Here is a 24,911-nt window from a genome sequence, read left to right as displayed (position 1 = left end):
AATGAGGAAACTGGTGAAATCTGAGTTCATCCCTTGTGGTTGGAGGGTTCCTAGGCGGAAGATGAGGCGCTCTTCCTCCAACCGTCGTGTTGCTAGGAGTCCAAGGACCTGCATGTCCTTGGTGGAGTGGGAGGGGGAGTTGAAGTGTTGAGCCACAGGGTGTTTGGGTTGGTTTGTCCGGGTGTCCCAGAGGTGTTCTCTGAAACGTTCCGCAAGTAGGCGGCCTGTCTCCCCAATATAGAGGAGGCCACATCGGGTGCAGCGGATGCAATAGATGATGTGTGTGGAGGTGCAGGTGAATTTGTGGCGGATATAACCTTGTTTATCATTAACCATGGAGGTAAATATGTTCAGTAACAAGTTAAGAAGCTGCCAATATACTTATACCTCCAAGAATAAAAAGTTTATTAATCAAGAAATAGTAACTCAATTACATTAGACATAAAGGTTAGAAATATTTCATTCCAAACATGAGAAAAATGATTCAAGCTCACTCTACCTAATTTTTTTCCCCAACCAGTACTATCTTTACAAACAGTCAAAACTCAGCCTGCAACCAATTTCCTTGGTGAATTTCTGTGCATTCATCTGTTATCTCTCCCTGTGACACCTTTTACTTTAACTTCTGAGTAAACACATGAATTCCCTAAACATATCTTCCAACAGATTCTTTGTTCCACTGGACTTTTTTTTAAAACTAAAAGTTTAACATTTAAGCTTCCACTGTCTTGCATACACACAGACTGACAGCTTGCTAGATTGTTCTGTCTCTGTGTGCCCTTGGTTCCCTTTAGGTTGGCAGCTGTGCAGTTTATTTTCTCCAAGCTTATTTTAAATGAACTTATATATTCACTCCCATCTCTTCACTTCAATGTTATAAAACTTCATCCAAATGCATGGCAACAGATTTCTCAGCACTGAAGTCATGAAAACAACTCCAGATATGAATAACAGTGTCTTCCCATTTCGAACACAGAAAATACAAAGATAAAACAAACAGATATCTATTGTTCTTTCCACTGCAAATAAACATTGTCTTATTCATTTTACATGTTCAAAGCTGTTAATATTTGTATAGCAATCATAACTTGGTGCTTATTATTTTTCATACTTACAAATATGCTCCAACTGTTTTAGATTTTAATACGATCTGTCAGCAGCAAACTTTGATATGCAATACACCAAGGCTAACCCATAGAGTCTGCTTCTAACTAGAACTCGAAGATGAGAATTTTGCTGAACTCATTAAAATAAACACATCTAAGGAGTTCTCAAACAACATGAAATCCTGACCTGCACATAATATGTAGCTGAAAGGTTTTGCTTGATTTGTTTACCCTGTTAACAGTGAAGCATGAATGTTATCTATCCATACAGCTGATCATAGCAAGTAAGCAAAACATATGTCATTGTGTCTGACCCGATTGTGCTCTCAACATAAGTATATTCTTTTCTGTCCTAAGCACCACTGTGAGAGACATGGAACTGCACAGTTACAACACAATAGAGTTCAAATAAGCATGGGTAATGCTCGAGAAATTGTTATGGCATCAATATAACCCAAGAAAGAGATTGCACAATTGTGCAATTAAAGGAGTTTTCAAGAATGTACTGGAATTGGAACTAAGTGACTCCTAATTAAAGGGAAAGTTTTCCAATCCAGAACAATCCTTGTTTTTCAAAGAAAGATTCAACTCCTAGTCAAACTAGGACCACACCATAATCTAATAAATCATTTTTAAAAAAAAACAGGTATTACAGGTAACTTGTTCGAGTGTGCTATTCAAATAGACTGTGTTTGCTGAGTGAATAAGTTGACCAAGAAATTGAAAAGAACTCAAAAGGTGGTAGAGAAGTCTGGTTGCAAGATTGACTTATGTTTATTTCCTGCAGGCAGCATGAATAGAAATGTGTAAATGTATTGCTGTATGTGACTTACAATACAGTGATAGAGCTGAGAATTTCAGGGAGTAAAGTAGAGGAAGGGGAAAAAACAGTGTTTGGATGTTTTTGCTTAGATATTTTCAATCTCCAGGAATTGAAACTCTTATTCAAACTTAGAGAAAACTGAGAGTCCTAGACAGAATGGAATTGAAGAAAATGTTCGCCAGAAAGACTACAAGCTAAGGGCACAGCCTCAGAATGACGGGTTGATCATTTAGGTGAAGACGAATTTCTTCAGTCAGTGTTCCAATCGGTGTATGTGAGACAGAGACAGAGAGAGAGACAGAGATAGAGAGACAGTGCCATCACAAACCAGAAAATGATGAGTGCAGGGAAAGCAGTTGATTCATGAAAAATTCTAATGTTTAAAATAAAAGGTCAAGTTCATATTTTGAGGTTTTTTTCTCTTATTTATGAACAGAGGAAGTTCATAAATAATCACACATGGACGTCGTAAATAATAGGAACAGAGGATTCATCTGAACAATTTGTAGGAGTAAGCTTGACTTTTGACATTATTATAAAATGGACAATGCCGTATTTGTTGTCTCTTATGTATGTCTCCCAATTTTCAGTCCCATTGGTATGTATAATGGGTGACTAATCTTTTAAACACTGTTGTACGGACAAACTTATCTGAGTTTGTGAATATAATGAGTTTGATGGGTACAAAGATCTTCTGACTGCAGATTTAAAGTCATCAACTTAAAATGAGTTCACTGTCCTGTTTACAAGGATAACTTTTTAATGTCTTTTTGTCCTTAATAAATGATAATCAAGTAACTGAAGTACAATTTGGATATTGAAAATAGTTGACTTACTATTTCTGTTCTTCCACAACAAGTATGAGCATTCCTAAGAGAGAAAGAAAAATCCAATGTCAGTATAGTGCTAACTGCTCAGTCTTTCTGTTGTCATTTCAAATCATGAAAATGCAAACAGATTGAATGCAACATAAAACTACATAATACAGTCTATTCTCTAGACATTTGCATAATAGTATGCAATCAATCTGTCCTAATAATCACAAGATAAAAAAAAATAGTCTTCAGGGTTTTCAGAACAGTAAAAGCTTTGATGCAGTCACTGACTGGTAAATTGTGGCAACACTAATTATGAGCAGTAATTCATTGCCAATGGGTTGTCATCTTGTACCTTACCTCTGAAATATTGACAACAGGAGGTTTTACTTGAGTCTGGACATGCAGCACCCTCCCACAAGCCCATTTTTCCTTCCTTTAATGATTTCCTGACAGAGTATAACTCAAAAGTAATTAAGGGAGAGATTGTGCCACTGAATCAGCCTGACGACCATTATTTCAGGGCCTACTGTTCCCAGCAGGAGTGCTGTGATTACAGATAGCTTCAATAAAATGATTCTGAATTAATTAGACATTGAGTAATTGCAAGTTTTTCAGATTTTAATGTTAAAATGACATTATTGACATATAATTTACATAATCAAATATTCATATCAGATATTCATTTGATTTTGGAAGTTGCCAAACATTTGATATTTTGCTTGCATATATTGTCATTCTTATAAATATGTAATGACATTTCATGCAGAACAGCTATTAAATTAAATTTAAAATGTTATTTTTCTACTTCTAAAATGGCTAGCAAACTAAACAATAATCTTGTCAATGATTCTGTGGTGATGATCCTAAAGCAGTTAGGTATTAACAGCCATGGGCATGGCTGTTCATATCTAATTGGCATATATAAATATATCTTTGAGTGGTATTTCCAATGGTTAGTAACACAAGCTGATTGTCGTGCACACCTGAACTTCATTAGCTTATTTCAACAAAGGTGGACCCTTGTGGAGAAGTGTCTAAAGAAAATATGGCAATGTTGGGGCTTTAGCGGTACAGTAGTAATGTTTCTATCTCTGAGCTGGGAGGCCTGGGTTTAAGTCCCACCTGCTCCAGAGGTCTATAATATCATCTCTGAACAGGCAGACTGTGGTAATGTCCTTACATTGGAACCAAGAGGCCTGGGTTCATGCCCGACCTGTTCCAGAGGTGTGTACTGTTAACTCTGAACAGGTATCCAGGTCAGTGATTGTAATACTATAACCAGCCTCACTAATCCTGGTCGAACAATATTATTTTTAAAAAGGCAACATTCTTTGTCTGCTCAGTACTGTCAGAAATAAAGATAAGTCATGAGACCCTTATGAAAAATCAATAGTAGGGCATGTTGAAAACACAAAAAGGTGGTATTGGGTGTTTTGAAAAGCCTTAAAGTAAACAAGTCACAAGGACCTGATGGGATCTATCACAAAATACTGAAGGAGGCAAATGATGAAATTGCTGGGCTCTGTACAAAATCGTTATATCCTCTTTAGTCACAGAGGTTCCAGAAAACTGGAAAACTGCCAACATTGATCCTTTGTTCAAGGAAGGCAACAGTGCTACTGGGAAATTATAGATTGGTGAGCCTTGTGTCAGTGGTAGAGAAATCAATGGAGAAAATTCTTCGGGACAGGATTTACTCACATTCAAAAAATATGGACTTATTAATGATAGGCAGCATGGCTGTGTGCAAGGAAAGGTCATGTCTCCTAAACTTGTTTGAGTCTTTTGAGGAAGTGACAAAGATGATTGAGGAGGGCTGTATGGTGTATGTTGTCTGCTTGGACTTCAGCAAGGCCTTTGACTAGGTCCCTCACGACAGGCTGATACAAAAGGTGAAGTCACATGGGCTCCACGGTGAGCTGATAAGATGGATACAGAACTGGCTTGGTCCTAGAAGACAGAGAGTAGAGGTGGAAGGGTATCTTCTGACTGGAGATCTGTGACCAGTGGTGTTCCACAGGGATCAGTTCTAGAACCCTTGTTGTTTGTAATATACATAAATGATTTAGAGGAGAATACAGGTGGTCTGATTAGTATGTTTACAAATGACACAAAGATTGGGGGAGCTGCAAATAGTGAGGAGAATTGCCAGAGGACATGCAAGATATAGCTAGGTTGGAGACTTAGGCAGAGAAATGGCAGATGGAATTTAATTTGGACAAATATGAGATGAAATATTTTGGAAAGTCTTATACAGGAGAGAAGTATTCAGTAAATGGCAGAACCCTTAGAAGCACTGACATACAGAGGTTCTAGGTTCCCCTCAAAGCCACATGTTGGCCTGACATGGACTATCTCACCATTCCTTCATTGTCACGGAGCAAAATTCCCAGAACCTCCAGCCTAAGGATGTGCCTGCACCACTTGGACTGCAACGAGTCAAGAATACAGATCACCACCGTTTTCTCAAGGCCAAGAGGAATGGATAATAAATGCTGAGTCACTCAGTACTGCAGATTCAGTGAACACATAAGAAACACAAAACAAAGACCAGGTTTCAGATTGCTGGTCCAGTACAAAAACAATTACATTGCCATACCTATCTTCTTTGAAGTTTTGAAGATACCCTTTCCACATAAGAACCACATAAGTATTTAAATTTGAAATATATGAGTTGACTGAAGTCAGTGGACTTTGACCAGTGCATTATTACGTGATGAAAATTATTCATTGAAGTGATCAAAGATCTTCTGTAAGAAAATGTTTGTCAATAGCACAGATGGTAAAATCCAATTCTTGGTTACTAAGTGAATTGTAGATAGTGAGGTTGGTCTCTTCTTACATGCCCAAGTAGTACCACTTCACTAATAATGTCTGTGAATTGGTCACCCATGGATAGTATGCTAGACACATAAGGTAATAGCAGACTTGCTGTTCCTCCCTCTAGAGAAATTTATTTCCCCCTTGAATCCAAAACAGCCAGTAGTAGACCCATTGAATGTGATTTCGATTAAGGATTGAAATTGGTGGTTGCAAAGCTGTTGCTTTTGCTGGTATGCACCAAAGGGTTTTTAAAAAGTATAAACTAACAACAATCAGTACAAAATAGAATGTACTGGTTTCAATCAAAATGTTCTGATAGCTAGGTCAAAAGAAAAGTCAAGATAAAATTCTCATGAACATGGCAACCTAACTTATCGGTGCTGGAGTTCTGGTTTGTACAGCTTACATTATCTCAGCCACCAGTTTTTATCACCCATAAAAATGAGCAACTGCGCTTCTGAAAGGCACAGCAAATTCCTTGTAGGAATGAATATAATGTAATCACATAACTTTGTAGCTTCAAATGAGGTCAGCCTAAGCATGCAACTTTGCCTCAAACAAAAACCTTGAAACATTATTTGGTGAAGGTGTAAATGTAGGGAATGGGTCTGGGTGGGTTGCGCTTTGGCGGATCGGTGTGGACTTGTTGAGCTGAAGGGCCTGTTACCACACTGTAAGTAATCTAATCTAATCTAATTATTCCTATCATGGACTCAAGGATTCATTGTCAAATGTGCCAAGTCTCACTAACCTCTCATTGAAGAGGTTCCCACAAGACATCTGGGAAACTCTCTCTCTTTATCGTCAAAATATCATCTTTAATCAACACCACATATAAATAGGTCACCTTAAATGGTCATTGCTTGCTGTCTGCTTCAGAACAAATGTGACTGCCCCTCAAAAATCATTGTTTTGAACTGATTCAAGATAACCAATGCATTATATGCTCTTTTTTTCTTGCTGTGCATTTCATTGTTAATCATATGTTTCAAACCTAGCTGATGAGACTTGGGGTTCAATATATTTTTGTTTGTACTGTTTAAAGCAACAATCAACATTTTTAAAATACACATAGCATACTTAGATTGTACAAATTTATGGTGTTTATGCTGTAAATGATTTTCCTGGAAATAATCATTGGAGCTGAATGGTAACTAACAATTAACTGACAAATATTAGGATAGTTTGAGGGGTGAAGATTTATTCTGTATCATAATGACAGAATCAGAACATAGTTCTCAAAATCCTTCTACAGCATTCTAAATACATAGTAACATCATATTTGTAATATTACAATTATGATGTTACTATGTATTTAGAATATTACAATTTTGCCTGCATTGGATACTTCTGCTACCAAATTGTGGATGTGGGTACAACTACAACGTTTAAAAGACATTTGGATAAGTACATGAATAGGAAAGGTTTGCAGGGATATGGGCCAGAGCAGGCAGGTGAGACTAGTTTGGCTTGGGATTATGTTTGGCATGAACTGGGTGGACTGAAGGGGTCTGTTTCCATGCTGTTTGACTCTATGACTCTAAAATTGTGATTTAGGAATACTCTGGACTTTATCATATTATGAGAGCGGTAAATGTTAACATACATCATCTGAGTTTTATACCTAAGACCTTTCATGGAGCAAACCAACTTGTAAAAAGGAAGACATATGAATCCAAAATAGATGCAGTGGTCAGCCGCAGAAATTTTGACAAACCCATTCTCTAAAGGTTGACTTGCAGGTTCAGTCTGTAGTTAAGAAAGTAAATGTAATGTTGTCATTTATCTCAAGAGGGTTGGAATGTAGAAGCATTGATGTGCTACAAAGACTTCATAAAGCTCTAGTTAGGACCCATTTATAATACTGTCTAGTTTTGGGCCCCACACCTCAGGAATGACTTACTGGCACTGGAGCGTGTCCAGCGGAGATTCACATGGATAATCCCTGAAATGGTAGGTCTAACCTATGATGAACGGCTGAGGATCCTGGGATTGTATTCATTAGAGTTCAGAAGATTGAGGGAAGATCTAATAGGAACTTACAAGATAATGCATGGCTTAAAAAGGGTAGGCTCTGCAAAATTGTTTCCGTCAGGCGGGGATACTAGGACTCGTGGGCACAGCCTTAGAATTAGAGGGGGTCAATTTAGAATGGAAATGAGGAGACATTTTTTCAGCTAGAGAGTAATGGGCCTGTGGAATTCATTGCCACGGAGCGCAGTGGAGGCTGGGATGTTAAATTTCTTCAAGGCAGAGATTGATAAATTCTTAATCTCACAAAGAATTAAGGGATATGAGGAGAGTGCGGGTAAGTGGCATTGAAATGCCCATCAACCATGATTGAATAGCGGAGTGGACATGATGGGCCAAATGGTCTTTCTTCCACTCCTATTTCAGATGGTCTTATGTGGATTAAACAAAGTTTCTGAATGAACCTAGTATTTTCTTTTTCTGCAGCCAGACAACCAGTCATCATCAGGAAATTTGCATTCCCTGAATTAATTCACATTTGTTTAGTAATTTCAAAGTTAAAATTCACACAACTCTAGGTTATTGTTCAAGAGGTTTATTTGGAAGCACTAGCTTTTGGAGTGCTGCTCTTTCATCAGGTAGTTGTGGAACAGGATCATACAACACAGAATTTATAGCAAAAGATTAGTGTTGTGTAACTGAAATGAGATATTGAATAAATCTAGATTGCTGTTAAGCCTTTAATCTTTCAGAATGGGTTGCAGGTTTCGGTTCATTAATATGTAAATCTCAGAACTTCTTTTAAGTAATTTTCTCGAGATCACTAGTGACATCTCAGCATGAAAGGTATAAGGTTAGAGTCTGCCTGTATTATTATTTTGAGTCAGAGTGGTTCGATTTCCAAAGTAGGAATTTATAAAATATTACATGTATTGACTATCTGCGTTGACTGCCTGCAGATTGTGTGCTTTTTGAGCAAAGTAGAATATATCTGCAAATATAATTTTGCAAATGCAAATTCACCCCATAGACTTTTATGTGTGTGTGTGTGTGTGCGCATGAGAGAGAGAGAGAGAGAGAGAGAGAGAGAGAGAGAGAGAGAGAGTGAATGTGTGCATGTGAGTTTCAATGCGCATCAGAGAGTGTGTGCTTGCTTGAGTGCATCTTGGTAAAGTGAGTGTGTGAGTGTGATGGAGTATATGCCTATGAGAGGATGTGTGCATGGGTGTGAGTGTGGGGGGTGTATGCGTATGTGTGTATGAGAAAGAGCATGTGTATGAAAGAGGGTCAGCGTGAGTGTGAGAGTATGTAAAAGTGTGTGTGTGTGTATGAGAGTGTGTATAGTGTTGGGATACAGACAGACTTTAACATCACAACTTTAATGCATTGACTGAGCTGAGATGTCACCTATGTTTATAAAACCTTAAGTTATCTTGAAAAAGTGACTTAAAATAAGTTCTGGGATTTATATATTAAGAACCAAAACCTGCAAGATGAAAGACTTAACAGCAACCTAGGTTTGTTCAATATATCATTTCAGTTGCACGACACTAATCTTTTGCTGTAAATTCTGTGTCTTATGATACTGTTTCACAGCTACCTGATGAAGGAGCAGTGCTCTCAAGGCTAGTGCTTCCAAATAAACCAGTTAGACTAGAACCTGGTGTTATGTGATTTTTAACTTTGTCCACCCTAGTCCAACACCGGCACTCCACATCATTAATAACTTCACGCATTGAGGGATAAAAGTCTTGTTCACCAATTAGCCAGTTTGAAAGGACAATGGTGTCAAACTGAAGAATACACACTCAATTACACTTCAACAGCTACTTTTGAACAGAGAAGAAGGAAAATAAATGTATAATTAGGAATTGAAGGTGCACTCTCTTTCTCCTTGTCTGTTTCTCCCATCAGCTCAGAATATAGAGAAAACAGTAAATTGGGAAAACAACAATTTTCCAAAAACTACAAAGATATCTACAGACACATTTTGTCACTATTGAGCATACTATTCAACAATGTAATAGCAGGGCTCTCAGGTTAAAATAAAACTGAACACCTCAAAGACTCTAAGGAACTTTAAACTGTGTATCTTTATTCTCCCTGTTTTTATCATACAGACTCCCTTTTTAAACTTATTACATGTATTTGTGGATTTGTATGTTTAATATTCTGTATTATCATTTTGCTCAGAAACAGTAGTAATAAAACTCATTTTTATTTCACACAAAAGAACTTATAATTGGCTCTTTCAATTAAAACTAGTTAAATACATCTTTAACTGATGTGTGTTATAACTGCATGGTAATTTTAAAAACTGTCATATTTGTTGCAACTGATTGAGAGGGGATTTGAACGAGACAAGGTGATTCCCCTACATCACCTAGTTTTAACAACTATCATTGCTTCATCTTGGAGACATTGAAGGAGAAAATTTTGAATCAAAATAAGGCCTCTGATCTAATTGTAAAAGTAAAAGCAACGAGTTAACAAATTAACGCAATTAAGATATTCCTAAGTGATAGCAAAACAACCAAAGTTCATACATACAACCAAAGGTAATGTTGCAGGCTAAAACAATACATCCAATTACCTGTCAACTGAATGCATTGGTTGCATGTGGTTACTGGTGCATATGGAAAAATTATGAGATATTGTCCATAATTCTTTTTGATGCAAACTTGTGCCAGTTAAGATACATCCTGACGGATGAGGATTCAAAATGTCTTATCTTACTTATAGGATCAAAAGAATACAGAACATGATTGGTGGAAAAAATTCAAATAATAAACTTAATATGTTAATACTCACATACAATTATTCAATATTTAGAAAGCCATTTTAAAAATTGCTTCAAACTGTTTTTAAGACTTTTCTTGACTTTCAGCTTTGCTTCCCTCTTTTCCAGTGGTGATGACTTTATAGAAATGCTGAACAATGAGTGCGAGTGGTCCTGGTGCATCCGTCTCAAAGAATCATTCATTTTTCAAAGTCTCAATAGGGAGAGTTGGCAAGTTCTTTAACCAGGTGATTATTTAACACAAATCTATCCTTGCCAATGTCCACAAACTTACACTTGCCATTGGATCACTAAATCATGGTCCAGAAACATGATAGAGCAATATATTCCTCTACAGCTGACTATGGTAAGGGTGAGATTGAAGTTTCTACAACTGCATGTTGAATCCCAATCTTTTCTGATTTTCATACAAATGAACTTCAACATACTGCATAGAATAGAGAGACACAGGGGACTGGGTATGTAATCTTTGGAAGTTTCCATCACCTATAGATAGGGTGGTTAAGGCAGTCGGCATGCTGATCATCATTGTTCAGGCCTTTGAGTAGAAGAGTTGGGACATGATGTTGAGGTTGTACAGAACATCTTGTAGAGTACAGTTCTGGTCTCCCTGTTATAGAAAGGATATTATTAAACTGGAGGGGATTCAAAAGAGATTTACCAGGATATTGCCAAGAATGGAGGGTTTAAATTATAAGGAGAGGCTGGATAGGCTGGAACCTTTTCTACTCAGAGCGGAGAGGTTTGAGGGGTGACCTTAGAGAGGTTCATAAAATCCTGAAGGGTATAGGTAAGGTGAATGGCAGGTGTCTTTTCCCTAGAATGGGGAATTTCAAGACTAGGAGGCATATTTTCAAGGTGCGAGGAAAAAGATCTAAAATAGACAAAAGAGGCATGTTTTTCACACAGATTATTTTGAGTGTGGAAGTAGTCGATGCGGCTATAGTTACAGTTTTTAAAAGATATTTAGATACGTCCATGGACAAGAAATGCTTGTAGGGATATGGGTCAAGCACAGGCAGGTGGGACTAGTTTAGTTTGGGATTATGGTCGGCATGGATTGGTTGGATCAAAGGGTTTGTTTCCATACTGTATGACTCTATAATGTGCTTGGATAGCAATCAACTCATAAATCCTGACCAATTTGTCTTTTGCCTAGCCCAACAATACTAAGGTCAATTACAATGCCCATATGATATTTCCAGGTGCACGTACTTTTTCAGACGATGACAGATGCTAATCCTGGAAATTTCAGATTCCCCAGAAATATAACACACAGAAATGTTGCCAACTAGGCTACCAGCAGAGCTTAGCAAAGCTCTACAACAAAAATAACTTTAAGCCTATATTATTTATGATTCCTGAGGATCAATTTTAAAATATCCTAATGGTATTATTAAACAATAATGAGTGTATGATGGAGGAGGACTGATACCTTGAGCAGCAGAATGTAGATATTCAAACAAATGACCTGAATTACAATTTAATTGCACTTTATGCTTTGGGAACTTGGATGAAATTTCATTCTCAAAAACTTTTCTTCAATTTGAAATGTTTTACAAATGAGATTTTGTAAAAAGTAAAGTAGAAAAGCTATCTGGCAGAATTGTAACTCCTTTGAAGAACATTGACAGAGATAAAAGTGATGCTCTGACATCCTGAACATCATCCCTTATGTTGAACCATAAACGAGGCAAAATATGAAAACAAAGGACAAAATATTACAGAGGCCTGAGTGATGTGAGTTATGTTGTGATGTATGGCAGAATGTATGGCACGGTGTGGCCCATCTCAACATCAAGCTCATCTCGCCGCATCTTTAAAATTATTCACAAGTGGTCTGGTGAGGTTATCATTCGGCAGCAGTGAGATGACCATTGAGTCACTCATGATGGTTAAAAGCCTTGTAACTCAACTACTTGCCTCATTAATATTTACATCTCATCTCACCAAACTTGCCAAGGTACATTTAGATGTGGGAAACTTCCAAAAGGTATGCATACCTGCCAGATTCAGCTCGACACTTGTTCTAAATGACCTCCATCATGTTGCTTAGGTCATGATCCATTTGCACCAGTCACATGCATTCAACATCTATGGAGCATGGCAGCTGGCATCAGCCAGCTTGTTATGCCACCTCCCTGATAAACTGGCAGGCCAATTACAAGTGTAAACCTGAGTAGCAAGCACAGCAGCAAAAACATTGAGACATCAGGAGGGGCACTTCACATTGTATATTGGTGCTTCAGCCAAGGCTGTCATCACTGCCATTCTAAGGGGATGTTTAGCACAGGTACATGGACAGGCTGCTTCTCATATTTGTCAGTATTGGAATGAGTTGGGTTTTGGGCAGTTCAACTTAGATCTTATTGTAAAGAAAATCCATGAAGATAATCTAACAACTACCGCATGTCTCAGGTACCTGTGTGGCCAACGCACTGCATGTTCATTCAACAGTGGTAGTCAGAGTTAATAAACCCCCACAGCCTTTCATGCCTTCTGATGCTGTTCCAAAATATCCCACCATTTGACATGAAATTTCTCCTGTCATTGTCTTTATCCCACAACTACAAATTCTCTTTTTATCCCTTTCGGCTAAACTCTCCACAGATTGTACTGGGACACATCTCCAGACCTTAGATATCTTTGTTATGGACTGTCCAGACCCCCTCAAAACATTTTAAAAGGTAACCCAGACCCTAACGTTTCCTTATTTTAAAGGCAGGTGTGAGTGGATATTCCAGGAGTGATGCAGCTGGTCAAACCACACAGAATTTATTTAAACACTACAGTTGAAACACAAACAAAAAGAAAACACAATTTAGCATAACTTATCTTAGATTAGATTCCCTACACTGTGGAAACAGGCCCTTCGGCCCAACAAATCCATACCAACCCTCCAAAGAGTAACCCACCCAGACCCATTTCCCCCTGACTAATGCACCTAACACTATGGTCAATCTAGCATGGCCAATTCACCTAATCTGCACATCTTTGGACTGTGGGAGGAAACTGGACCACCCAGAGGAAACCCACACAGACACAGGGAGAATGTGCAAACTCCACACAGGCAGTCACCTGAGGCTATAATTGAACCTGGGTCCCTGGTGCTGTGAGGCAGCAGTGCTAACCACTGAGCCAACATTTAATTCTGTTTGGAACAGCAGAGGGCATGAAAAGCTGTGGGGAAGGAGAGTTTAATAACTGATCACCACCATGATCTCAATAGGAATAGCACAAAAGGGTGGACATCAGCAAGGTGTAATGGTGGGTGCCAAGTGGCAGAGAGGACAGTTGTTTGTGAAATTTGATGTGGTTGCACTCAACATTGAAGGGATACCTGGAAATGGGCTGTTTGACTTGTGTGTAGTAATAGTGAATATGAAGGTTCTGGGTGGGTACCTGGTGACCAGGCGGGTTCAAATGCTGATGATATCCAGTGTGATCTGCATTACTGCGTTAACTTGCTCTGTCCTAGAATCAAAGGTTAACTGAAAAAATGGCTAGAATGACTCCGAGGCTCATCAGAATAAGTGTTGGCTTGATCACCAAAAGCACAGGTCTACACTTGCTGGACATTGAAAACAGTTTCTCATGTCTTGGTTGCGACAAAGTCCAGATACATTGGGCATTGCATTTCCCATTTCACATTCATTCTGATTGTGTGTGCTTCTGAGTCAGTTGCTTGTCAAAGGCAATTTGATATCTGCCATTGGGGCCTGTGAATTGAACTTGAACATGGCAATAATGTTGACATTAGCAACCATGATGGTATAAAGCTGGTACTGGCTGAAGGCAAATCACCAGTAACCAAATTTTCAAGAATCATATGCAAGCTGTACATGTATGCCTGAATGCAGTGTCAGGTTCAGTTTTGATGTGGATATAAATTTAGGAAGCAGGCAACCCATTTTCACAGACGTGTCATGGTCACTTAGCCAGTATGACATCTTCAGCAAGTTACTGCACATACAAAAGCAGAATATAGATATGCAACAGAGAAATGTCTTCTGTTAACCACACCCAGCAAGTCTCACTGAATGGTACAGTGTGCTCAGCAGTAATGTGCAGGGTTTCTCGCCTATGACTGTTCTGAGATTTAAGAATGGTGGCTCGCCCTTTCTGTGCCCAATTTAGGTTTTCTCCATCAAGAGACATGTGCCCTTCTGCTGTCAGCATGTTCGTGGGTGCAGGAGGAGCTGGACTGATGGCAAACTCAGGAGCAACAGTGGTCAGTGCAGGGGTAGAGGCTGAAGTCACATCTGCAAGGCTCATCAGGATGCACGGGCTGCATGGTAGGTCTAGAGCTTTCCATCCCAAGTTCTTTCTCCTGAGTACAAGTGAGGTGCACTGTTAACACAGGCTCTCTATGTCTGGGGACATGTGACAAAACTGTGGCAGATGCTGAAGTGGCTGCAAGAGCGGGAGAGTCACTGCAGCACTGAAGCTCTACGTTACTACCTTCTTCCTTGAGCAAGTGATGACCTGTGTGGGATCTCTCAGTTGTGCACCTGCAAACACATCAGGACAGCGAGTATCTGTGCAAGGTCACACAGGTTCAGAAACTCTCTAAAACAAGATCAGTGTTGCAGCCTGGCAGTTGGATTCAGAAACATAGCTGTGTAGGAAGCCACCACCTGTACACACATTACACTGAGAGGGCTGCATCCTGATGTTCAGAATTCATCAGATGTAAGAGTTTCCATTTGGTTAACCTTCAGGTCATCAGTGATCACTGTTACCACTTGAAGATGTGTGCACATTACCCTGACAGGTTCCATGTCTTAGACATTCTGGAGCACTCTTTTGTACCTAGCATGTTTGAGGGTCTTACTGATAGATGAGGGTTTCCTACTAACAGCATGGCTCACATTACAGAACTCTTGACTGATTTGAAGTGCACATACAATGCTATCATGTCACCACAGGGACATAGTGGAACAGATTATAGGGCTGCTGAAGATGTAGTTCTGCTGCTCGGATCAGTTTAAGTGAAGATGCGGCTGCCTTGATAGTCTGGACACAGTGCCCTATCAACCTGACATGACTATGCTCTATACAATTAGAGTAAGTGTCCTGGCAATGTTCTGGATCCTGAGGAAGTGGAGGGAACAGGAACACTCTTCCTCTGAGGAGAATAAGGACATTGTGGTGGAGGAAGCTGATATTGTCCATGACAGAGCTCAGCTGCAACGGGATCTAAAAGCCAGACCAAAACTTATTGACACTCGCTTCCAATAGAGAAGGGTGCAAAAGTAATCTGCTATATTTTGTTGGAATGAATCCTGACCCTTGTTGGCAGTGTAGAAGCAATGTACAGCTACTGTTGGCTTGGTTTCTGCTCCCTTTGTTTTCTGCAAATAAAACCTGTTGTTGGTATATTTTTCCAGTTGCTTGCTGTATGTGATGTTCCTTTCCTGAACAATAACAAAATATGGTTCTATAGCAGACGCTGGGGTTAGGATAGCACAGATTTAGAGCATGTTCAGATGAGATGTAGCTACTGGCAGGTAAGGTATGGCATGATGGACAAATAGTGACAAGAGTGAGAGGATAGCATTGCATGCATCCATGTCAGCTAAGGGCCATGGGAGGCCTGACTGTGTGACTGCTCTGCCATGATGTTACACAGAGCCAATGCTTTCCAGCGGACTTTCAAAGTTGACTTTCAGGCATAAGGCATGCCAGTCTTTGAGTAGTATTCTTTCCTCCACTTCCTATACCTCTGTCCTTGAACCCCACCTTTCCAACCGCAACAAGGATAGAACACCCCTGGTCCTCATCGTCCACTCCACTAATCTCCGGATACAATGCATCATCCTCTGCTATTTCCGCCACCTACAGTCAGACCCCACAACTGGAGATATATTTCCCTCCCCACCCCTATCTGTGTTCTGCAGAGACCATTCCCTCCGTGACTCCCTTGTTAGGTCCCCACCAACCCTCCCTCCACTCCCGGCACCTGTCCTTACCACCGCAAGAAGTTTAAAACCTGTGACCACACCTCCCCCCTCACCTCCATCCAAGGCCCCAAAAGATCCTTCCAAATCCAACAAAGGTATCCTGGACCTTCAAACACCTCATCCATTGTGTCTGTTGCTCTCAATGTGGTCTCCTCTACATTGGGTAGAAGGGACTCCAACTTGTCGAACATTTCAGAGAACATCTCCAGGGCACACATGCACCAATCAACCCCACCACCCTGTGTCCAAATACCTCCACTACAGCTCCGCCCCCCCCCCAACTGTGCCAAAGACATGTAAATCCACGGCCTCCTCCACCACCAAATTCTAGCCACAGGATGCCTGGAGGAAGAACACCTCAACTTCGTAGTTGGAGAGTCCCAAAGTTGATTTCACCAGTTTCCTGATCATCCCTCCCCTCACCTTATCCCAGAACCAACCCTCCCACTTGACACTACCCTCTTGAACTGTCCTACCTGTCCATCTTCCTTCCCACCTATCTGCTCAACCCTCCTCTCCAACCTGTCACCTTCAGCCACACCTTCATCTACCATTCCCAACTACCTTCCCCCCAGCCCCACCTTCCTCCCATTTATCTCTCAGCCGCCATTGGGCCCTCCCAACATCCACACTCCCACCCCACATTCCTGATGAAGAGCTTCTGCTCAAAATGTTGACTCTCTTGCTCCTTGGATGCTGCCTGACTGGTTCTGATTTCCTAGCACCACACTTTTTGACTCTGATCTCCAGCATCTGCAATCCTCACTTTCTCCCTTTGAGTAGTATTTGCTGAGTGGTGAGTTATTGTGGCTGTGCTAAAATGGGAGGGAAGGTTGATAAGAGATGCCATAGAGGCAATTAATGAGTAGGTTTGGTAAGAAAGGGCAAGAGATCATGTTCATCTTCATGGTGTTTAAAATTCCACACAATTCGACACTGCCAGAAAAAGATTCAACTTGAAGGAACAAGAATCAACCATTGACATCCTCAAGCCTGTTGTACCATATAATTAGATTACAGATGACTTGCATTGCAATTCTATTTCTCATCTTTTGATCCAAAGCCCTTGATACCCTTGCTCAACAAAAATCATAGTTGGGCTCTCCCAGAAGGAAAATGTACCCACATCCCATAAAATATTGGAAGAGAAGAGCAGAGCTCAGGGAATAATGGGAGCTTCCATTCCTCTCCTGCTCTTTTAATCAGAAATTGTTTCCTGATTTTGTTCCTGAATGATCTAATTTTAATTTAAGATCATATTCCCTCCATCTTGATTCCGCAATGGAGTTGATTCTCTTATTATAATTAATAAAGCCAATTCATTATTTCTCTTAAAATAAACAACTGTGACATTTTCATGCAGCTTCTTTAACTTGTACCTATAATTATTTCTCTTACGGGTACAAAAATGATCTGAATGATCTTAAAATTAAAAGAAAATGCTATTCTGACCTTATTTATTGCGATAGATCTCTTAACAATTTGTTTTACATTCCTATGTCAAAACAAAATTCTCAAATAATCATGGATCAAAATGGGTGCTAGTTTACTCAACTTAGTAATACTTGAGACATTCTTCATCTGCATGGCTCAAATTACTGGTTACCATAAATGTGATATGATTATCAAACCAATCCACTGAGTACCTGTACCACACAGGTTCAATTCCTGCTCTGTGCCAAGTTAGTAGATGCATAAAGAAGTGCAAAAATTGCTCTCTGCACCCCGATTATGTTGAGGACAAAACAAGCATTCGAGTGACTGACTGCCTACTGGAAGCATGCACATGTAATGCAGGGAATCCAATTGCTTTCAATCCATTCCTAAATACAGAATCAACATATTCAAGAGAAAGTTGCCAGAATAAAAGCAAGGGGAGAAAGCCATAGAAAGCTTTTATTGGCAAAACAGCAAATAATCTGTTTGCAGCAGTGTTTCTTTTCAATGCTTCAGACAGAATTGCAGTGCAATGATCTTTGGGAGCTACAAGCAGTTACATTATTACCAACTACACTTTCAAATACTGTATATCAAAGAAGGAAGCTATCGTGCTCATTTACTGCTGTCATAATGAGGAAGATAGTGAATCATAGCCCTTGGGTTGAAAACACAGGCAGCTTTAGTAGAACATTCTGGCTGCTTTCATTTGCATTACTATTGATATACTTAGCAAAGGAACTAAAGGTAAAATTGAACTGCAATCCTTTAAAAACTCATAGCTCTTTCGCTGTCCAAGCCTCCCAGAAAATAGAATTTGGATTACTTCAACACACCATGTGTAGGCTGAAGCAACCCTATGGACAAAATGAAACCAGAAGTGCTTTTACTAAGGAGTGAGGGAGTGGATTTTCCCATTCTGTACTAATCCGTCAAGCTCCAGATCAAACACAGGTAAAATAGACAGACGGACCTTGATTCTGTGAGGACAGGTATATAGGAGGCAGTCAATGGGTCAGGTAGGTTTTGTGGAGCATGGAGGAGAATTGATGTTCCACCCACTGCCACAAAACTGAAGTAACTTACCTGTGGGATCCTCTGTGGCAAGGCTAGTAGCCGATACTGGTTACTACAGGCATACTATTTGTTCAGCCTCGTGCAGTGATTTATATGGGCACACTGACCAATGTAGGAGTCTGGGGAATCTTTCATGAGCACAATTCAGAAAGAGCATTCAAAGTTATTTCCAAAGCTGCATCCATTTTACTGATGTTCTGTGTATCTTTTGGCACAATTGCGCAAAAACATTTAGTTCCAAGGAGAGGTGGAAACACTCCAAATATTTTTTCTTTGAATTTTTAATTTAAAGTTTTGACTCATTTAACAATCATTCATGCACATCAGGGACAGCAAATTTAAGACTACATAATTATGTGCAGCATTTCTATTTTTAATGTGGCTGATTCTTCGTCATAAGATAAATTCAGACAAACAAAATGCATAACAAATCATTGTGAGAATATTTCTTGTTACAAAAGCTAAAATAATTGCAACTAAAAAAAGGAAAAAAAAATTACATCCTGCTGTCTTCCTAAAGTATTGAAGGACTACCTTAAAAAATCACAACTGAAAGATACTCGCTTTTAAAAGTTGGGGACATGCCCTAATTTGTGGTAAATTATTCAGTCAAACAGAAGATTTGATGGATAAATGTAAAAGATTGATGAGGTTTGGTTCATCTACACCTGAAGGTCTACAATTGTGTAAGCTATGTAACTGGGTTACATTTGTATCTGTCTATAAACACAGATGAATCAGTAAGCTGAGGACCCACCCTATTTGCCCAAAGCTGGAGCTGGGAAAACATTGCCATTGTCTCAGTAGTGTAACTGTTACAGAAAGACCACTAGGTTTCCACCATTCTTGGTATTTCCATTTCATTCCCATCAGGTGGAAGGCTTAAAAACTCAACCAAGGGATATAAAAGGGAAATTATCTGATGCTGTTAAACAGTATTGAAATTTAAATCTCAAAGAAATGGTTACAAATAGACCAAAGGTCTCAGATTATATCTTCAGCCATGGCTGAATTAGTTGGCACTGTTATGGATGTGCTACCATTGAAATGCTGGTCTGGTTGTGGAATGAGAGAGAAAAAAAACAAGGATTTAATTTCTAGATGAAAGAGTGTAATTTATACTAGAAAGTAGAGGTGTATGCTATCAGTGTTCACTTGAAGATATTTGGCTGCAATAATAACAAAAACAAACAAATAAAACAAGAACTGTGAATGCTAAAATTGCTGTTGAAACTCAGCAGATCTGGCAGCATTTGTGGAGAGAAAGCAGAATTAACATTTTGAATCTGTGCATTTTATATCACCCTGGATACTGAACTGACCTAGACCATTATTTATGCTAGGACAAATGGTATGGTTTCTTTTCTCAATGAGCAGGACACAGCTTTATGCTCCTCTTCACCACTCCATCCACTTGTACTTCTCAGTCCCTATTGGCAAACTGAGAAGCTAGCATTCCTTTCTCTGCCATTTCCATGACACATTGTGTGAAGGGCTGTTCCTGGATTGCAGTATCTGAAGTGCTGTGGAAACTGGATTTAAAAATGTGTGAATGATGTAAAGTTTGAGTGATCGAGAGTGCCTCTAGAAGATGTTATAGAGGTTAGTAGCATAATTAGTGGGTTGAAGAGCCAAAGATTGTGCAAGTAAAGTCATCAAGGTCTATGGTGGACCAAGTGCCAGATTATCATTTGAAGAAACACCTTGCCTAAAAATGCATAAATTCAATCCAATGTCTTTATCTCTGCTTCTGGCTTTGTGTGCTTTGTTACTGTCTGCAGCCTACAGTATTGTGAGTTCACCTTTTCCAATAAATGCTTTTTGCACTTCAGTTTGTGCAGAGGCCCAAATTAATTGAACAATCAGCCTTTCATATGTGTCACTTATCTTGTATTTCTGGCTGCATTGTTCAATCTTGTTAGAAATTTGGCAAAAGCTTACTTCAATTCTGACTAAGCCTTGAAATTCATGCTGGTAGATCTGATACTTTCATTTAGGTTCTAGATGGATGCCAAATTTTCAAAAACTATTGCTTAGGTTTCTGTTATTTTCTTCAACAGATTCCAGAAGTTAATTAACCATATTCCAACAACTTCTGACTCTACAAGGATATAGTTGACTCCATTTTCATTGCTAATACCCTTTAAATAAGTACTAATTCCAACCTGCACTTATGTTTAAACTCCTAAATTATCCATCTGATATTTCAAGCTGCTTAATTCATTGTATGTTGTAGCTGTGTATTCGCTGCTGATATTTTGTTTTATATCTTCACACAATTCACTTAGTTTTTCTTCTGGTATCAGTGTGGATCAATTTTCCAAATCAGTGTTAAATTAATTTTACATATTTCAGGTTTACTCAGAAATACTTGCTGCCACCATGCCACACATTCTATTTGTCTTTCAGTTCCCAGATGTTTAAAATGATCATGTTTAACCTCAGAGATGCGGGTTCATTTTTTGCTTCATGTTGCCTTGTACAAAATAATTGGTTCCAGATGCATGTCACATGACTCTCTAAATAAGCCATGAATATGGCACTCTGGAACACTTAAACATACAAGTTAATAGCTACACCGTTTCCGGATCTTTAAAGATAATATACTAATATATAATAGGAGATATGAGGGTTGACACAGTGAAAATGAAAAGGAACTTTCAAAGTTACCTTACAAAAGGTTCCCTCATGCAGACTATGTTTCAAGAGACATCTGAGATATAAAACATTAATCCTTCAAAGGCTGACCTGACTCCATCAAAATTGTAGAAGTCTTGGACATTCCTGACTCTGCAGTGGAGCCGCCAAGTCAGGAACGCTGGGTGAGAGGTTCGGACCCAAATCTGCACACACCCTTAAAAAGCATTCCTGAAAATTGGAAAGACTGGAAGCAGAACCCATCCACCATCTATAAGGGCTTCTGAGTCATCTAACTCTGTGAGTATCAATTCTTGTTCATTTAATAGTTAATTTTATGGCAATCAGTAATGAATGTGATCATAATTGCATGTGTACTAATGCTGTTAATTATTGACGTGGAGGAGCTCGTGTTGCATTGGGGTGGACAAAATTAAAAATCACACAATATCAGGTTATAGTCAACAGGTTCATGTGGAAGCACTAGTTTTCAGCACACAGAGCTCCTTCATCGAAGGACCATCACTCCGAAAGCTCCGTATTTCCAAATAAACCTATTGGATTATAAACTGGTGTGTGATTTTTAACATTAATTATTGAGCAAAACTAGTTGCGGCAAGTCTATTGAACAATGCAACAGCCATGGATGTTAAGGACAAGATCACAGTTCACAGGATATCTCTTCCACACAAAGGTGGCTGAGTTACATATTTTTTAAATAATTGTGTCATTCACATAACATGAAGATTTTCAGCAAATTTTGGGCCAAATAAATAGCTGCTCACATTTTTCAAATATCAGATGATTTCTATTCCAGTCGTTCTTGTCAATAAATGGCAGCACTATGAACTGAAACAACGTAGTCCTATTAAATTCTTAAAACAAGTTGTTTCAAAACAATTGGAAATAAGATTAAAATAAACAACCCCCCAAACCAGTGAACAGTGAATCATCATTTAAAGAATGCAGCTAGCCACTAGAGAGCACTATACACTGTAGTCAGTTTTATCTAAGTTGCAATTATGCTCACAGCAAGGGGTATCTTTCATCCAGTTGGAATGATTGTCATTACTGCAAGGTTCTATCATCAAAGCTCCTGGAAAAGGTCATTCCAATTTGTGCCAATTCAATGCATATCCTACCAAAATTCAACACCTGCATGTATCCCCTGCTCTCAGAAAGAATCTTTTGTGGTCTCTGAAAATACTTCATGATGAAACATTCGAACTCTTGTTCATCTATTGTGAGAAGATCTTTTTGAAAGCAAAATCACTCAGCCCCTCTTTCATTATATAGCCAAAAGTATCTCTCAAAATGAAGATGAGCATTAACTTTTTAAGCAATATGTTGTCACTAGCAGATACTAAAAAAATGGTACTATAAAGAAGAATCAGGAAACATAATAGTATGTTTTCAATTCAAATAATTTTCATTAACTTTCCCTCTGGATTGCTGGTGAGAAGGGTAATATGCACAGATGAGTACGATAGTAGACTAAATGAGTATTGTTTTCATGATATTTTTGCAACAGGGCAACAGAAGACTAACATGTGAATAACTATTAAAACTAGCTAAAATTACAGTGAGGTTCTTTTTATTATTTTGCAAATTTGCCTCAGGCCCTTTCCAACCTGTTTCCATATCACAGGATGTGTCATAAGATATTAGCCTGGTCTTCTGTTTTAGCATTTTGCTTTCTTTAATAAAAAAAATTCTCATGTTGATGAATTAAACTAATGCCTACGGGTGTGTACCTCTTTATAAGGTGAATTCCCAATTTCAGTCAAGGTGTCAGACATGCACTAAGCAGAATGGAGATGCTCCTATAAATAGAATATAATAAAAATGTGAAAAGTCATTAATCAAGATCACTGTCACACATTTGCTAACAATTACTTGGAGGAGGTACATTTGTGAAATAAGGAAATTGCTGACAACAAAAGAAAATTATTAGTTTATCGTGATCATCTCATATTTATGTAGTTTAGAAAAAATAAACATAAATATGGGATACGATTTTGTTGTCTCAAGAGATACTTATATTTGAACTTAGAGAAAATCAGCAATAATATAAGGAAGCTAATTTTTTCTTGATTTATTGATAATATTCAATTCCTTTTAATTGAAAAGATACAAAACTTTGTTTATAGTCACTCCACCATATTTTAACACTTTGAAATGATAATTTAGATAACATGTTTGAAGTGCATTACTAATCGATATTTGAAATCCAAAATCAAGTTACTGAACTGCAAAATTATCACTATGCTTGCTGAGTATTCCCAATATAATCCTGAATCGGTCACTCACTAGAAAGACTTCAATAAAGGGGTTTTGCTCACAATTACATTATAATCACTTTACAGTATATTTTCAGAAATATGCAATGGCAATTTTTGATTTCAATTTTTGCAAGTTGGTCTGTCAAGGTTAATACTTGATTGAGTGCAGAGAGCACCATCTACAAGAACATGATCAGATAAAGGAAGAGCTAGTAAGGTGCAGAACTGAGGCTAATGTGCTCTTAATTGTGTTTGTAATTGTGTAAGTCATAGCACTTCATCTGTAACTAGTTGAAGGATGCAATAAATTTCATATTGTTTCCTTAACAAGATTATTCTAGATAGACCAGAAATATATCTATCCATTTCCACATCATACCACTTCAAGCTTGAAGAAACCCCTACAATGGTGAACAATAGTGTTGTGGCTATGGTAGCCTGCTGTGACATTGTAGTGAGCAGTGATGACTTGCAATGTTTCTGTGGAAATTAAAAGAAATCAGACTTCAGGCTTTAAAGATGAAAAAAAAAAATGGACAAAACATTCAAGTGACCAGAACATTTCAAGGCAAACAGATTCTGTTGCTTTGCGGATAATTATGAACCCCACAAAGTTCATGGCAACACTCACTACAACAGAATTCTTGAAAGAATTAAATCAAAAACCTTTCAGGCATGGCAGAAAAATTTGCATTTGTTGAGGTACACAAAAGCTCTTAACTAGTCACAAAAAGAAGCTGAACATCAAATACATTTCAGCACACAATCGGAGTATAGCAAATTGGAGAGGTGATGGCCTAATGCTAATTTTGCTGCACTCAGGTAATGTTCTGGGGACCTGGGTTCGAATCCTGCGATGACAGATGGTGGAATTTTAATTCAATCAAAAACTCTGAAATTATGAGTCTAATGACGACTGTAAATCCAGTGTCAAATGTTGGAAAAACTCATTCAGTTCACTAATGTCCTTTAGAGAAGGAAACTACCATCCTTCCCTGGTCTGGCCCATTTGTGACTCCAGACCCAAGCAATGTTGTCAACCCTTAACTTCCCTCTGGTCGTTAGGGGTGGACAACATTGCCCCCATCCAGTGATTGAATAAGAAAACAAAATGATGCTCTTGTTTTCTAAAGAATCAATGAGACAAATTCAAAGAGGTATTGATTATCTTTGA

The 24,911-nt window shown here is 38.6% G+C and overlaps 1 protein-coding gene across 2 annotated transcripts in view; it reads right to left on the bottom strand.

The window, feature by feature from the left end:
• tenm1 (teneurin transmembrane protein 1) overlaps positions 1–24,911 on the bottom strand; it is a 2,412,691-nt gene that overhangs the window by 1,962,897 nt on the left and 424,883 nt on the right. For both annotated transcript variants that reach the window (XM_043704862.1, XM_043704861.1), the window contains exon 2: positions 2,766–2,799. The gene's annotated coding sequence lies outside the window, so the exon portion shown is untranslated. The remainder of the gene's footprint in view (positions 1–2,765; positions 2,800–24,911) is intronic.

The sequence above is a fragment of the Chiloscyllium plagiosum genome, chromosome 15 (genome assembly GCF_004010195.1).
Source record: "Chiloscyllium plagiosum isolate BGI_BamShark_2017 chromosome 15, ASM401019v2, whole genome shotgun sequence".
NCBI classification, from domain to species: domain Eukaryota; kingdom Metazoa; phylum Chordata; class Chondrichthyes; order Orectolobiformes; family Hemiscylliidae; genus Chiloscyllium; species Chiloscyllium plagiosum.
The sequence above is the reverse complement of the archived record's forward strand: the minus strand, read 5'-3'. Positions and strand labels throughout refer to the sequence as shown.